General features: G+C 35.7%; 1 protein-coding gene across 2 annotated transcripts in view; it reads right to left on the bottom strand.

Annotated features, from left to right (window-relative positions):
• ALPK1 (alpha kinase 1) overlaps positions 1–16,427 on the bottom strand; it is an 873,475-nt gene that overhangs the window by 610,915 nt on the left and 246,133 nt on the right. The window lies entirely within an intron of this gene.

The following is a 16,427-nucleotide window of genomic DNA, read 5'->3' as shown; positions in this document are numbered from 1 at the left end:
GTTTATCTCCTTTAAAAAAAAGAAAAACAGTGAATTTCAGCTGTACCTTTTTCTTTATTAGTATCCAACAAGGTCTAAAACAAAAACAATGTCTTCCAAATGTCTTCTAAAATGAATAGCTTTATTTTATTTTGGTATGCAAAACTAGTACATGGAACAGCTGTAAAGTATATTACCTTTAATTCTAGGCTTTCTTCAGTTTTTCTCAAGCCAGTATTTTAAGCACTAACTAGGTATACCAGTCAATTCATGTGGTAGCTACTGAAAATGTTGACAGATTTAAGCTGATCTTCTCCTAACAGAGAAACAAAATTTTGACGATTTGACTATAATACCACAAGGTGAAGCTGGTATTATTTTAATCCAAATCCTATACACATGTGCACACACTCACACACACAGACACACACAGACACACACACACACGGAATCTAACATAGTCTACCCTCTATTTAAGAGGTCATACTAGATAACTCTCTTCCAGATCATAAACTAGCAACAAATTACTTTATGCAGCTAATGTCAATCCTACAATACAGCATTCCCTTTTTCCAGTTTTGGATTGAGTTATCTACATTTCCCAGGACAGACTATAACTTTCATTTACTGTAAATATATCACTTTATCACACCCACTACAGTCTTACACTATGCTAAATGTTCTTTTAGTCTGCTACCCTTTTGTGCTTAAATAAAAATGACAAGTTCTGAAACAAGGATATAAAAAGAAACTAGAGTTGCTGCAGATGGAGGGATAAAATTACTAAGGGCCTAAGCATCTGCTCACCCCCATGCCTCGAATAAGATGAAACAAGGCAAACTCTGATATATGTTTGAAACACGAATGGCTCATAGTCTGTCTCATACGTTCCAATGTTACTAGCAGCTGATATCAGAAGGAAGAGGAATAGGAGGTAAACATGCTGATGCTTTTGCTATCATATAAACGAATACTCTGCTTCACAGAAGGTGTGAATCAATTAAGTATTGAGAGTACTCAGTCACGTTTCACTCATATTCACGCTTCCAGATTAATTATGGCCACTGTTCATTGTCTGTCACTGTCTGTGTCTAGTAAAGTTCCATACTGAAAAAAAAAAAAACAGACCAAAACCCAGAGGAGAAGAGCAAATCTTGAAAAATTGCTCTTCTCCTTAAAACTTCTTTTTGTAGGAGGGACAAACTCCCCACCCCCAAAATTATATATACCAACTCCAAGATCACCATACCTTGGAGAAAAGAGAATATTCCAAGAAATGGCATTTTGGACTTGGTATACGGAGGTCCATTCTTTCGGCCATTCAGTCTCTGCAAGGTTACTGTCCTGATACCAAAGTCCATATACTACTAAGCTTCTCCCATCAGTCCCTTAATCCTACTTTAAAGCTATATGATACTCTGCCAGTTCCTTATATTATTATTATTATCAGTCTATATGATGCTCCCTACAGTGCCCTAGCTCTACTAAAATTCCATGCTGTACTCTCTTAAGTGCCCAGGTGCCCAAGAGTTACTTCTACTCCTAGTCTATGTGGAATTTGCTGTCAATACCTGAAATTACTAACAGGGTCTCTCTTCAGGACTGCCCTTGCCCTACTATATATACATATATATATATATATATATATATATATATATATATATATATATATATTAGTATTCTCTGTCAGCATCTTAGTGCCCAACTCCTACTATCAATGCCCAGACTATTTCTCCACCAGTATCCTAGTCCTAGTGTTAATATTGAACTCCACCAGCATCCTGGTCCAAGATTTGTATTAATTCATATTATAGTACTCTATAAGTGCCCTGGTCCTATTAATAATACTGTTTGCACTCTGTCAGTGGCCTGCTCCTACTATTAATTCATACTGTACTCTGACAGTGCCTTGGTCCCATTGTTAATTCATACTGTATTCTGACAGTGCCCTGGTCCTACTGTTAATTCATGCTGTACTTTGACAGTGCCCTGGTCCTATTGTTAATTCATGCTGTACTCTGACAGGGCTCTGGTACTAGCATTTGCTGCGATTGCCACGGTTCTATTATTATGATTTGCAGAATGACCCTAGTTTTGCCTATTATTTTTGCCCTGCTCTTGTAAAATGTTTGATCTGATAGTAAATTAGTGAAGATTAAAGTTGGTTAATAATGCCAGACATTACAGTTTTACTCTTATTATTGTTAAGAAAGTGAATGTTAATATAAAACCTCTTGTTCTCTCAGCTTTTCTGAATTAGAGAAATATTTAAAAATTGTCCCTGATTTGGAGCCTTTGACTGGCCACTATTTTAGCCTGTCCAGAATTCTTGAGCAAAGAATTAAAGCAGTGTGGTCAGTGCCCTGGACCTAGTATTAATTCACTCTGTACTGTTAGTTCCTTGATTCCAGTATTAATTCGAGCTGTACTCTATCAGTGCCTTGATCCTGGTATTAATTCAAGCTGTACTCTATCAATGCTATGGCCCTAGTATTAATTCACACTGTACTCTGTGAGTGCTATGGTCCTAGTATTAATCATGCTTTATGGCTTCAAACTCCACAGCTAAGCCTGAAAAGTAAATGTCATTGGATAGTCCCAACAATGACCCAGGTGCAATCAGTGGATTTCAGTCTAGCCGGAAAGCCAGAGTCCTAGGAAAGCGAGACAAAGAAGGAAGTAAGGCTCTAAAATCAGGTGACACTTTCAAAGGAAGTCTGTTTCTATTTCCAAAGAAAATAAATCAACAAAAAGAAAAAAAAACAGGATCATCACCATGGTTATTTAGTGTAAAAAACTTTAATAACATAAATTAAAATGATAAAAACATGAGATAAGCGCCATCAGACAACTTCCATGCCCTTCCTCAGATCTAAGAACTCCATGTTTGTATAGGCTACATAAATAAAACATCAGCCAATCAGTTATAAGATTTGAGATGCTGCCCTCTCAAAGCCAGTTTTAATGGGATACAAGGGTTCAAACCGGGAGGTGAGTCCACTTGCAAATCACTAATCCACTTTATCTCTGCCTGTTACGTGAATAAAGTTAAATCACCTCCTCTCAAATTTTCTTTGATAGTCTGTAGAGCCATAAAGGAAAAGGAATGAGAGGTGTAAGTCATAATATGTCTGAATATAGGATTTTTAATGTCTTTAAGACACATATCGCTGATATGTTTTGAAATCCTTTCTTTGAGCTGCTGGTTAGTTTTGCCAACATAAAAAGAGTCACAATGTTGGCAGAAAGCAATGTAAACCACATTTTTGATCTTGCAGTCTACATAGGTCTTTAAAGAATAAGCTCTACCCTTTTGTGAGTGTGTGAAAATCTCTTGTTTTGAAATAAATTTGCAGCAGCTGCATGTCAGGCAAGGATATGTACCTAGCTTATTCGATACAACTGAAATGTTGTTAGGCTGGTGATGACATAGCAGCTGTTTGATGTTATCTGTCCCCTCATTACATTCTTATAAATATGTTTGGGATGCATACTGTTGACTCAATATATTACTCCGTCTGCATTCCTTTCGACATATGGTAGTTTGAATATCATTAGCAGCATCCAAATGTAAAGACACTTCCAAAAAATTTATTTTTTCTTTAGAATAGTAAGCCGTGAATTTCAGAAAATCAATAGTTGTTTCTAGATTAAGTAATTAAATTCAATAAATCATTCTCAGTACCATTCCATAATATAAAGAGGTCATCCACAAATCTTTTATAGTAAACAATGTATGAACAAAAAGTGTTATTATTCAAAACATAACAATTTTCCCATTTAGCTTATACAAGAATTGCGTAACTATTGGTGCAGGGGGTGCCCATGGCAACTCCCTACTTCTGCCAATAGATCTTGGTATCATAAATGAATAAGTTATTCTCTAGGACCACCTCAAGCCTAAAAAAGATCAAACTGATCTTGTCATTATAATAGTCCTGAGTAGTATTGAGTAATTTTTTTATACTGGCTATTCCATAATCATTCGGAATAACTGTGAACAGACTAACAATATCTAAAGTAACCAACAAATAAGAACTGAAGTCCATGATATGAGAAGTACACTCGTATAAAGTATTCAAAAAATGTTCAGTGTCTCTCAGTAGAGGCAGATATTAATGCTTGCTTTAACTGTTTATCAATGTAAATGGACAAGGGCTCCGTCAAACAGCCCTCACCAGCAACAATAGGTCATAGTGGTGGATCCATTAAGTTTTTGTGTATCTTAGGCAGTTCTTTTATAATTGGAATACAAGGATGTATTACAGTAAAAATTTCAAATAAAGACTCATTTCTCTTTTGAATCATTAGAAGCTCATATAATTTAACATTATGTATCATTTGCTTAACTTGTAACATATTGATTGGAATATATGTTGGAGTATCATTCAGCATGTCAATCATCTTCCTGTGATAATCTGATTGGTTAATTATAACCACAGCTCCTCCTTTATCAGCTGCAGAAATTAGGATATCATGGTTAATCTGTAGTTCATGGAAGTCCCAAAGCCTCTTGCTGTGTTAAATTGCAAAAGTATTTGTGCTGCTTGTTCAAACTTTCTGTTATTTCATGCTGAAACAGTCTAAAGAAAGTGTCAGGCAGAGGACTATTCTGAGGTACGAAGGTGTTCTGTCTTTTAAATACATCATTTCCTGAATCAGATTTAACTTCATATAAACATTTCAGCATGACATTTATACAAAAACATTTCAAACTAACCAACACATCACTTAAATAAGAAGACACTGCAGGAATAAATGTGATGCCTTTGTTGAGTAGACTACGCTGTGCTGCATTTAATTCAAAGTTACTTAAATTAACCACTAGACTAACCTCATTGCTGTTTAGCTCTCTAGCGAGCATTTCCTTCTTTTTCTGCCCCAACCCGTAGACTATTGGTGGGTGTGTGTGTTGTTATTAATGACTTTACTGGTAGAGATACACAAGAAGAAATGAACACAAATTATTGTGATCTTTGTCCTCCAGAGACAAGTCATTTTTGTTTAAATTGTTCTCCTTGCAAAGAATCACATTGTAGATTAAAATTACTGATGTTTGCTTTACTTTGTGTGTCTAAGGCTAGTTTTGCCAACATAAAAAGAGTCACAAAGTTGGCAGCAAGCAATGTAAACCACATTTTTGCTCTTGCAGTCTGCATAGGTCTAAAAATGGCAAATGATAAACCTTGAAACTAGTTTTAATTATTTAAAATTACTGATTGAATATTTTGCACCACTAGAGAGAAATGTTTCCCTAGCGGAAATGCAACAGAAAAGTCTTGAAACTAATTTTGTGGATGATATTTTTACAAACAAACTTGATGAACTCTACCTTAATATTTCTGCCTTGGACACACGGCTATGCATCAACACCAAAACACGAATGAAAGATTTACTCTGTTTTAAAAATGGACATATTTTTACCTGGCCTAAGGGAGTAGGCATGGAGAATGGAGACAATGTTACGGATGGAACTACTGATGTAACAACAGGTGAACATAAATCTCAAAAGTATAAGTCACACAGCACTAAATGTATTGATAACTCTAAGAAAGTAAACATAAGTAATTTTAATCTACAATATGATTCTTTGCAAGATCAATTTAAACACAATGACTAGTCTTTGGGGGCAAGACCCAAAGGTCACAATAATTTGTCTTTGTTTTTTTTCTTCTCTACCTCTACCAATAAAGTCATTAACAACACACACACCCCAATGGTCTAAGAGTCGGAGCAGGAAAGAAAAGGAAATGCTTGCTAGAGAGCTAAACATAAATTAGGTTGATCTAGTGGTTAATTTAAGTAACTTTTAATTAAACAGAGCACAGTGTAGTCTACTCAACAAAGGCATCACATTTATTCCTACAGTGTCTTCTTGTTTAAGTGATGTGTTGGTTAGTCTGAAATTATTTTTTAGGAATGCCATGCTGAAATGTTTATATGAAGGTATATTTGATTCAGGAAATTATGTATTTAAAAAAACAAGCACCTTCATAACTCAGAATAGTCCTCTGATCGACACTTTCTTTACTTACTATATCAGCACTAAATAACAGAAAGGTTGAACAAACAACACAAATACTTTTGCAATTTAACACAAGAGGCCTTGGTACATCGTGAACTACAGAATATGATATCCTAAAATCTGCAGCTGACAAAGGAGGAGCTGTGGTTGTATGACTGATCTGCTGAATGATACTGCAACATATATTCCAATCAATATGTTACAAGTTAAGCATCCCTGTTTTTATTTCAAGTCCTAAACAGTCATGTGATACAAAAGGCAGCCCCATTTAAAGGGATAAAATGCATTCTACATACCCCTTTCTTTCCACCCTAACCAATTTAATCCTGCTCACCTCCTAGAATTTAAACATCTCCAAAATCAAGCCAAACACTTCATAATCAGAGATAAGAAAAACATCTACCTCACATCCCTAAACCAAAACAGAAACGACACTAAGACATTTTGGGGTACCATCTCTAGTTTACTGTAGCCAGGTAACAAAAACAATCCATGCCCACATCCAGACAAATCCTCCAATAAAATAGCAACCGTCTTCAACACACACTTCATAGACACCATCTCCATACTCTCTGCCACCTTCCCACAAACAAATTCTACAGCTAGCAAACACACATTCATGCAACCTTCACACAACCACCCCAATGCTTGCTTTTCCTTCTTCCCTATTCCCACAGCTACCATTCACAAATTACTACTCAAACTAAAACCCTGTACAACTGCTCCAAATAATCAACCCACAGATTACTTGCAAATGTTAGCCAAATCTGTAGCCTACCCCATTAGCATATTAATCAACAGATCCCTCCAAGAGGCTCATGTACCTGTAATCTGGAAAAAAGGCTACATACTCCCATTTCACAAAGGTGGCCCTAATATACATTTCATCAATTTACAGCCAATTGTAATACTCTCTCCACTATCCAAAATCATGGAGAAATTCATCCACGCTCAGCTCCTAAATTTCCTAACAGAAGATAAGATATTATCCCCATCCCAACATGGATTCCACCCATATCACAGTACCACCACTGCACTCCTGTCATTCATGGACACTGTGACCCAAGCAAGGGACACTGGAAAAATTGTCTCCTCTCTCTTTCTGGATCTCTCCAAAGCCTTCGACACCATATCCCACCTCTTACTCCTGGCAAAGCTATCCAATCTGGGAATGTCACCCTCCACTCTGAACTGTTTTTCTGATTATCTAACCAACAGACAGCAAGCCACTAAATGGCTCCACTCTTTCTCACCATTCCTCAGTATAACACAGGAGCTCCCCAAGGATCCATATTGCGACCTTTGCTTTTCAGCATATTCATTAATGACTTCCACTCCACCCTCCCCCTAAATCCTGTAATACAGTACATAGATGACTCGACCATTATCTGCATTGCGACTCTGCTGACAAACTCCTAGCTACTCTGCTGACAAACTCCTAGCTAGGACTCAACATGTTTTCTCAATCACTGAGGAATGGATGAGTAACAACCATCTAGCCTTCAACCCCAGCAAAGCTAACCTGCTTTTATTCACCCCCAAAAAATCAACCTCCCTAAATAGAGCAGATTTTAATATCTATTCACAAAACAAAACCTGCATTAGAGCAGTATCGCAAACTAAACTTCTAGGAGTTATAATAGACAAATACTTAACCTTCAATCTACACATCCAAAACTGCATAAAAAAAACATTAGAAACTAGGCACCCTCAATAAACATAAAATTGTACCTCATACCCACCACTAGACAAACTCTTGCACTATCCTATTTGCTTCCTTCACTTTTATACAGTGCCCATTTGTTCATTAACATTCAAAGCTCCTTAAAATCCAAGATAGAGAAATTGTATAAGGTTAAAAATAAAATAAATAATTTAAGTAAAGATGAATTTAGAGCTCTACAACAGTTAGAGAATGAAGCTAATTTAGTCATAAGGCCAGCAGATAAGGGTGGACAAATTATTTTAATGGATAGATCGGGCTATGACACTCTGATGTATGAAATGCTTAATGATAGAAATTTTTATCAGATTGTCACACCCATACAAGTGAAAGAGATGGTATATAACATTCAAAGTTTAATCAAGAACTTGGGGGATATAAGTTCTATAGATGGTGAACTTGTTAAATATTTCACTACAGTAAATCCCACTATTCCTACAATTCAAGGGCTACCAAAGCTACACAAATGCCCACATAGGCCCCCTATGAGGCCTATAGTTGCAGGAAATGGCTGGAGTACGGAGCCAATTTAAATTTTTTAGAAAAAAATTTAAAGTATTATTAGATGGTTCTGTATTTATTTTAAAAGATACAGAGCATTTTTTGCGTGATTTATATGAATATACAAACCAAAGCTTTTTATTTGAGAATATTATTTTTGTTACATTAGATGTGGTTTCCCTATTTACCGTCATTCCGAATGGAGCTGGTATTAAGAATTTAAGGAAGTTGATAGGGAGAAGTGGGGTTTTGATATTAAGAAAATTGAGCTAATCCAAACATTAATGAGTATAGTGCTTTTAAATAATGTTTTTATATATGGCGAGACTATTTTTTGGCAGAGAAATGGTGTTGCAATGGGGAGTTCGTGCTCCAATAGTTATGCGAATGCAGTTATGTCCATCTGGGAAACGGAATATTTATTAGGAGGTCCATTTAAAGATTTTATTTTATTTTATAGAAGGTTTGTGGATGACCTTTTCCTTTTATGGAGAGGGACTATCACATAATTGATGGAGTTTGTTGCATATATTAATGGGTCTTCAGATTTTTTAAAATTTACTTTAAATTATTCAGTTCAAGGTATCAATTTTTTAGCTGTGTTTGTAGAGAAAGATGATGTGCATAGAATTACTACAAGGATGTATAAAAAGGAATGTCATGCTAATAAATTACTGAGCAGAGATAGCATGCACCCTAATTATATTTTTAAAAATGTAGTCCAAATCAATTTTAAGAGCCTCAAGATTGAGTGTGAAGAATGATGAATATGAAAGGCAAACAATAGGAACAGCCTGTGAGCTCTCAGAGAGAGGTTATGAAGAGGTAATGATCCAAAATAATATTACACAAGTTAAGAAATTAAGAGGGACAAAAGCTAGACCTTATTTTTCAGAGAGACAACAAAAAAATAGACAGATATATGACAACAAGCTTAGAATGTGTGTCCCATATACTAGGGATGTTGAGAAGTATACACCTATTATTAATGAACATTGGAACATTCTTGTTACTGATAATCAAATAAGAGATATAGTGGGATTGAAGCCTCAATTTTCATTTAAAAACAAGAAAAACTTGAAGAGAAGGTTATGTACAATGAAAGGTCCAATACCTAATGAACAAGTATATGGGACAAAACCGTGTGGTAGATGTAATTTTTGTAAATGGATAAATAAAGACTTGTACTTTAAACATCCGGATACTGGGCATATATTTGATATTAGAGTGAATGCGACCTGCGATACATCACATATAGTCTATTTAGCCAGCTGTTTAATATGTAATAAATTTTATGTTGGCAAAACGGATCGCACATTAAAAGAGAGAATAAGAGAGCATCTTTACCACATAAAGAAAGGAACTAATGTTAATGCTTTAGCGAAACATGTCACTAATGTAGGTGAACATCATACTTTTAAGTTTGTAGTGATAGGTAGAACATACTGTAGCATTAGGGGAGGTGATATTAAATCCAGGACTGAAGAAATGAAAGCTAACTGGATTGTGAGGCTTAGAGTGAATTATGGGCATGGTTTGAATGACTGTGTCCCTATCAAACCCATATTAAGTAAGAGGTCTTTGCCAGATCCAACAGTCGAGGTCGCAGGAAATGGAAATTCTCAGGGGAGAATCAAGGTATGAGCCGAAGGGTGCAGAACTGAATCAACTCGTCTTTAATTTCTCCAGGTTTCAGCTTAGTCACACAGACTATACTTTACTAAATAAAGGTTTATCCTTTATTCCTTCGCAAGCAAGTGACTTAAGTGAGTTGTTGATTGATTTGATACTATTTGGGCGTGCGATAGCACTCAAATTAATGTTTGCTACTGATAACAAAATGGTCTCACAACCAGTGTACAATTTTAAATGTAGAAGTTCTTTTGTTCCCCATTTACCTGCGAATGTAGAGTGTTTTATTAGCTTATGTGAAAATGATTTATACGCATATTTTGCGAAACAAGGGCGTAGATGCACATATTTTAATCTGAGCAAGCAACAACAACAGTCTTTGGTTAATCTATCCTTGAATGAAGATCTGGTGATAAAACCTGCTGATAAGGGGGGTGGGGTAGCACTATTAGATGCTAATGATTATAATACAGCAATGTTGTGTATGTCATTTGACACAAACACTTATATGGAGATAAATCTAGAACATTTTGCAAGAATTGTTACAAGAGTGCATGATGATTTGTATGATCTTTTGATGTGCAGACAGGTCACACAGGAGCTATATAATTATTTTTTAGTTGAATTTCCGTTAATTCCATACATAAAAGGCCTACCCAAGGTTCATAAGAACATCTTCCCCCCACCGATGAGACCCATACTGGCTGGGGATGGGTGGGTGACAGAGAGAATATCAGTTTATACTGAAAGTATACTAGGACCTTTAGTTAGGAACATACCTATTATTTTAAAAGATAGTTACCAACTAATTGAGTTAGCTGGCTTTACCAATGGTAGAATTGATCCTTCTTGTCTATTGGTAACTTTAGATGTTAAAAATCTCTTCACCTCAATTCCTAACGAATATGGCATCGAAGCCGTTAGGGAGGTTTTATGTTCAACTAAAGGAATTAATAATGATGCACACTTTTAGAGATTGTATTAACTAATAATGTCTTCATGTTCAATGATAAGCTGTTTGCACAGAAGTGGGGTGTCGCCATGGGCACCCCATGTGCTAATTCGTATGCAAATCTAGTAGTACACTGTTGGGAGAGAAGGTTCCTGCTCAATTGTGCATTCTATCCACAGGTGATTTTCTACAGAAGGTTTGTGGATGATATACTACTCTTCTGGAAAGGTGATATAGAAGAACTGAAAGCTTTTATTTGCTATTTGGACTCAACTACAGACTTCTTAAGATTCACACTGGATTTTTCATATGATAAAGTGGATTTTTTGGATATAAGTATAACAAAGGATACAGGAGGTTGTATATCCACTTCCCTCTATAGAAAACCATGCTGGAAGAACGCACTCTTACATTATAGTAGCATGCATCCGAGATTTGTATTTTCTAATATTGTCAAGGGACAATTTGTTAGGATCACTAGATTATGTAAGGATGTCTGACCATGCAGACACAACTGGATACCATGCATACCCTCTTTGTAGATAGAGGCTATAATAGTTGCATGGTAAGTAAGATTAAGGATTCAGTACTACATGGACTAGGAGAAGGCAGTAGTAATACAATTAGATATACCTATGGAAGGAGAAATATATCCAATGGTCCCAGTGTTACTTTTACTACTAGATATACTAATGACAACAATAAGCTAGTAGATATTATTAGGAAGAATTGGCAGGTATTAACTGTCGATCCAATTATCCTAAATATTATAGGAGCCACTCCTAGGTTTAGGTATAGAAATAGTAAGAATCTAAAAAGAATTTTATGCAGAGAACATTCATGCATCGAGCATGATAGACCTAGAACGACCAAATTAGGTACATATCGTTGCAATAGATGCAAGATGTGTAGTTTCATCATAGGTGAACAATGTTTCATCCATCCTACTATTGATTATACATTTACACCTAGGTTTCATGCCAGTTGTGATAATGAGAACTTGATATATTTAGCAGCCTGTACACAATGTACGGTGTTTTACGTGGGCATGACCTCAAGAAAATTAAAAGATAGAATGTATAATCGTATTTATGATATAAGAAAGAAGAATCAACAGAACGCATTAGCTAGACATGTTATATCTCATGCTAATCATAGTTTTAAATTCAGGGTGTTACAATTGGTAAAAGAGAATAGGAGGGGAGGCAATAATATGAATTACCTAGAATCCATTAAGCTTTGTTGGATTTTTAAATTACGAGCTCACGTAGATCCTGGTCTTAACCAATTTATTAGCATTAAGCCTGTGCTTGATGCTCGTAAATAGTACTTTATGGGTTTAAAACACACTTGATTTTGTTTTAAATGCTTTATGGAAGTTGATTGGTTATATGTATATTTATATTTATTCACGTTATTATATGTTTTGAATAAATATTGTTGTTTTTTATTTTGTATCTTTATATATAGAAGCTACGTACATATATTTATAGGCTATTTAATATTATATGAGTACTAATGACTACAGAAAATGGTTGAAACGTTTTCAATGTTATTAATTATTTGACATATATAACTATGATGTGACTTGTTTTATAGTTACATCGAGGTTACTCATACATATGTTTTTGATATTCATTAAATATATGTATATGCACAGAAAATATGAATTAATTTATATTGCTACATAGCATTTATATATATATATATATATATATATATATATATATATATATATATTTTTTTTTTATGGGAGATGTTTCTATACATTATTGAGTCTAGCTTGTATTATGGATTTGGTTTTAGCTTGTTTGGGCGCTAGATTGTTATTATTTACATTAGAATCACATATAACAGGTGTGTTGATTAGTTTTTGTATCGTTTTAAATGAACATTTTTCCACTAGAACTCACAATGGATGATGCAGATTGTTTTATACAATTATTTTAATTGTTTGCATCTAGGATTGATTGTCTCCAATGAAGTAATTATGATGTTATATTTAAACGCTGAGATACAAATGATATAGTGAAATCTGAAGAAGCCTGCCGAGGGAGCACGTGAAAGCGCTTATTCATCTAAAATAAACTTGGATTTTATGCACTATCCTGTGGTGGTCGTGTCCTGTCTTCTTCTATTAATTGGTTTTCTTGTTCGGGACTGGGACCTTTGGACGGTAGCTGTACTTCATTATATTTTATATCATTTTAATTTATGTTAAGTTTTTTACACTAACAGCCATGGTGGTGATACTGCTCTTTTCTTTATCTGTTGGTGGTGTTACAGTATGTACCTTCACTGGTTTCTTCGTGCTATCTGTTGTTTAAAGAAAATAAATCACATATATTTGATCACTGCTGTCAATATCAACAATGCTAAAATGGAAATACAACAGTGTGGGATAAAATTCAAGAATATATGATGACATAAAGAAACACAGCAATCCAAAAGCAAAATAAACAAGTCTGGTGAAGGGACACTATGTTCCCATAAAATAAAATAATCATACTCAATGAGTTCTGGAGGCAGTGGTGCTATTTATTTATCTGCTTCATTTTATTTATTTTTACTTAAAGTGATCAAAATGTGTGGCCTGGCTGCATGCTGTAGAGGGATAAGCCCTGACTATGACCAAAATGTGCCAGGAACAAACAACAGCCCAGCTGTTGGAGGGGCCAGCTGGACAGGGTACTAGCAAGTAGCAAACACTAGCTTGCCCATCCAGAGGTACGGAGGAAGATATGTCCTTGGTCTACTGCAAGACCAACAACTGTGAAAGGCCAGGTACCAAGAAAGAAGGCAATGCATGTGCTGGAATAGAAACATCTGGCCTGTCAAGCAACACTAGCATACCTCTCAATTGTACAGACTTTTGCAGAATGTCCAGATATTTGCCTCACATTTTTGGTCGGTTTCTCATAAAATTGTGTGTGTGTTTTTTTTTTTTTTTTGGGGGGAGGGGGCAAGTCACTAGCAAATCACTGAAGACTGAATTCAGAAAATAATGACAGACATTCAAGATTCACACTTCACACCCTTCAGAAAATTCATGCTAATGCAAAACCTCTTATTGTATTGACTTTTTATGTTTGTTAAAGCAGTAATTAATAACTGTCCCTATTTTTGAGCCTCTCCCCTTAATTTATAGTTTTGTCCAGATTTTTTGCTCTAAGAGTATGAACACTAGTACTGTAGGCAAGTGGAAGCATGTACATTTTACTGGACCACTGAAGCATGCCACACTTTCCCTTACTCTTGCTCCCCCCTCAAAATATTTCAAAAAAGGGGGTTAATAAGTTGATAGGAGTAAAGGCTAGGTAGTTGCAATAGTAACGGGATAAAATAATTAAAAAAATGGTGATAAAGATACCAACTGGCTTGTGAAACCCAAAGTCTTTGGTTGACATCATATACTCTGCTAAGGTCTCAGATTCTTAGCAAGATACTAAGCATGTTGCACAACTTTAAATTTGGATGTAATATCTGACTTTTACAATGGTCACCACGGCATGTACTAAAGGATGCCCTGAAGAGGAGTAGGAGACTGATTCAAGTGCTTAATAATGTGGCTGTGGACAATAAAGTTTAAAAGAAGTGCAAAGTAAAATCGAGAAGTTTAAGAAAGAAAAAGGAAAGTTACTTCAGTGACTACAGCCATTATTAGTAAAACAAGGATCTCAAGTTCTACTTGGAACAACTGATAACATATGAAGAAAGAGCTCAAGCAACAGTAGCAACCTTGGATATCAGCTCAGTGCAGGCCAGAGGGCTTTCTTATTATACCCTACTCACCTTTCCATCTCCCACCTTTAGCCTGGTCAGGTGCATTCAATGGGAAGTGTATGTACTGCAGGCTCTTGTACATTAGATACATATGCTGACAGCAACCCCCCCCCCCCAACAAATGTGCTGTTGGCACAGCCCCTCCCAACACATGTGCTGCTGGCATAGCTTCCAAGCCTCAAACTTTAGTACATGGCTAGTTCCTAGTCCCCACCACAGAATGATGCAAAACCTCACAATCTTCCCATAGAAATAGAGGGTCTATATTAGAAGACTGAAGACGCATTCTTTCGAATGTGTCTTGGTCAAACTTAAAAGGCTGAAAATGCAAAATATCAAAGTGGTTGTTAGGCAAATTCTTTCCCTGGGAAAGAATTTGCTTGGCCTCTTCGGTACTATGCCGTTTTCGGCACTGTAGTGCAGTCTCGGAGTTGGTATATTTAAGTAGGGGGTGTGGGGGGGCACAACCCCCCACTTAATGTAATGTTTGAAATTGTTTTTTTTTTTTTTGTTGGAACAGCGATTTTTTTCCCTTGGAAAAAAATCTCTGTTCTGACACTTCGACATTGTAAGCTTTCACTTACATAGGGTCGATTAATCACCGTTCGCTTTTTTAAGCATTCAGTGATCTAATGTAGACCCAGAATAGAGGGCTGGTTATAGTGAATTATTTCCATTGAAATATTTTAAATGTGCAGGTTGTGTGTTTAATATAAATGTGCACGTACAGATAAAGAAACTGTTCAAATATATGTTTAAAAGCGACAGCAGGTCATGGACAGGCACAGTCTGCAGTGGAGCTTAACAGACAAACAACAAAAAAAGTAGCAGCTAGATTACTTGATCTGCTTGTCTGACAAGAGCTCTGACTGAGTGTTAAGGCTTACTCCATCATCTGCTGCATGTCTGATGAGAGCTATGACTCAGTGTTAAGGCTTACTCCATCAACTGAACTATGTTGTGTGTTTACTACTCTGTATATACTGGAAATCATTCACTATTCTTCATACAAGCTGGTGTAAACAAATGGAAATGGTGCACAAAATATCAGACAGTAGATCACCTTTGAACAAACTGTTTAGCAGAACTGCTCTCAGTATAAATCATAAAGATGAAATGCATTTCATCAAAACAGAAACTTGCTCCAGAAGGATCACTTGGTCACAAGGGTCATGTGTGACACTGGTGTTCATGAGCTGCATAAGGGTCGCACACATAACAGTTCATACTGGAAATCTATGGACTTGTTTTAAGATGACAGTCTGTTCTTGACTAGTTTCTCTGCTTAATAAATGTGTATTCACTGAGGCATCTAAATCAAGTGGTTCATCAGAGTTGTTATAAAGGAAACCATCAAATGCTATTTAATAGTAAGAGACCAAACTTCCTGTTTAACTCTTTTGGGACTGCTTACTTTCATTTTTCTGACATTAATGAATGTGTGCACAAGGTATTTTCAAAAATTATGGAATTTTTACATATTGTTAGTTATTTCTCCTGAAGAACATCAATGTCTAGTACCTGCGAAACACAGCAGAAATATAACTATATATTCCACTGTGTAAAGAGTTTACCTAACAAAAGAAGCAACTGCAAACATGCTGCTTCTATTTCAACTTTAATACAAAACTATTGGCACTTGAAAGCTAGAGCTTATGGCTGGGACAAATGTTCTCCCAGTTTTTTTAATTTCACTTGTACTGATGTTAGTAATACAGATCATTTATTTTGTTTTAGTAAGATTATAAAATTAGAATTTATAATAAAAAGTAACAAGCATGGTAGACTGGCTTTCTGTGCATATCGCCAGCCCTGTTTCCATATTCTATGAA

This window comes from Protopterus annectens, chromosome 2.part0 (assembly GCF_019279795.1).
Source record: "Protopterus annectens isolate FY-2018-M chromosome 2.part0, PAN1.0, whole genome shotgun sequence".
In the NCBI taxonomy this organism is placed as follows: domain Eukaryota; kingdom Metazoa; phylum Chordata; order Ceratodontiformes; family Protopteridae; genus Protopterus; species Protopterus annectens.
This window is presented reverse-complemented; position numbering and strand designations above follow the sequence as displayed.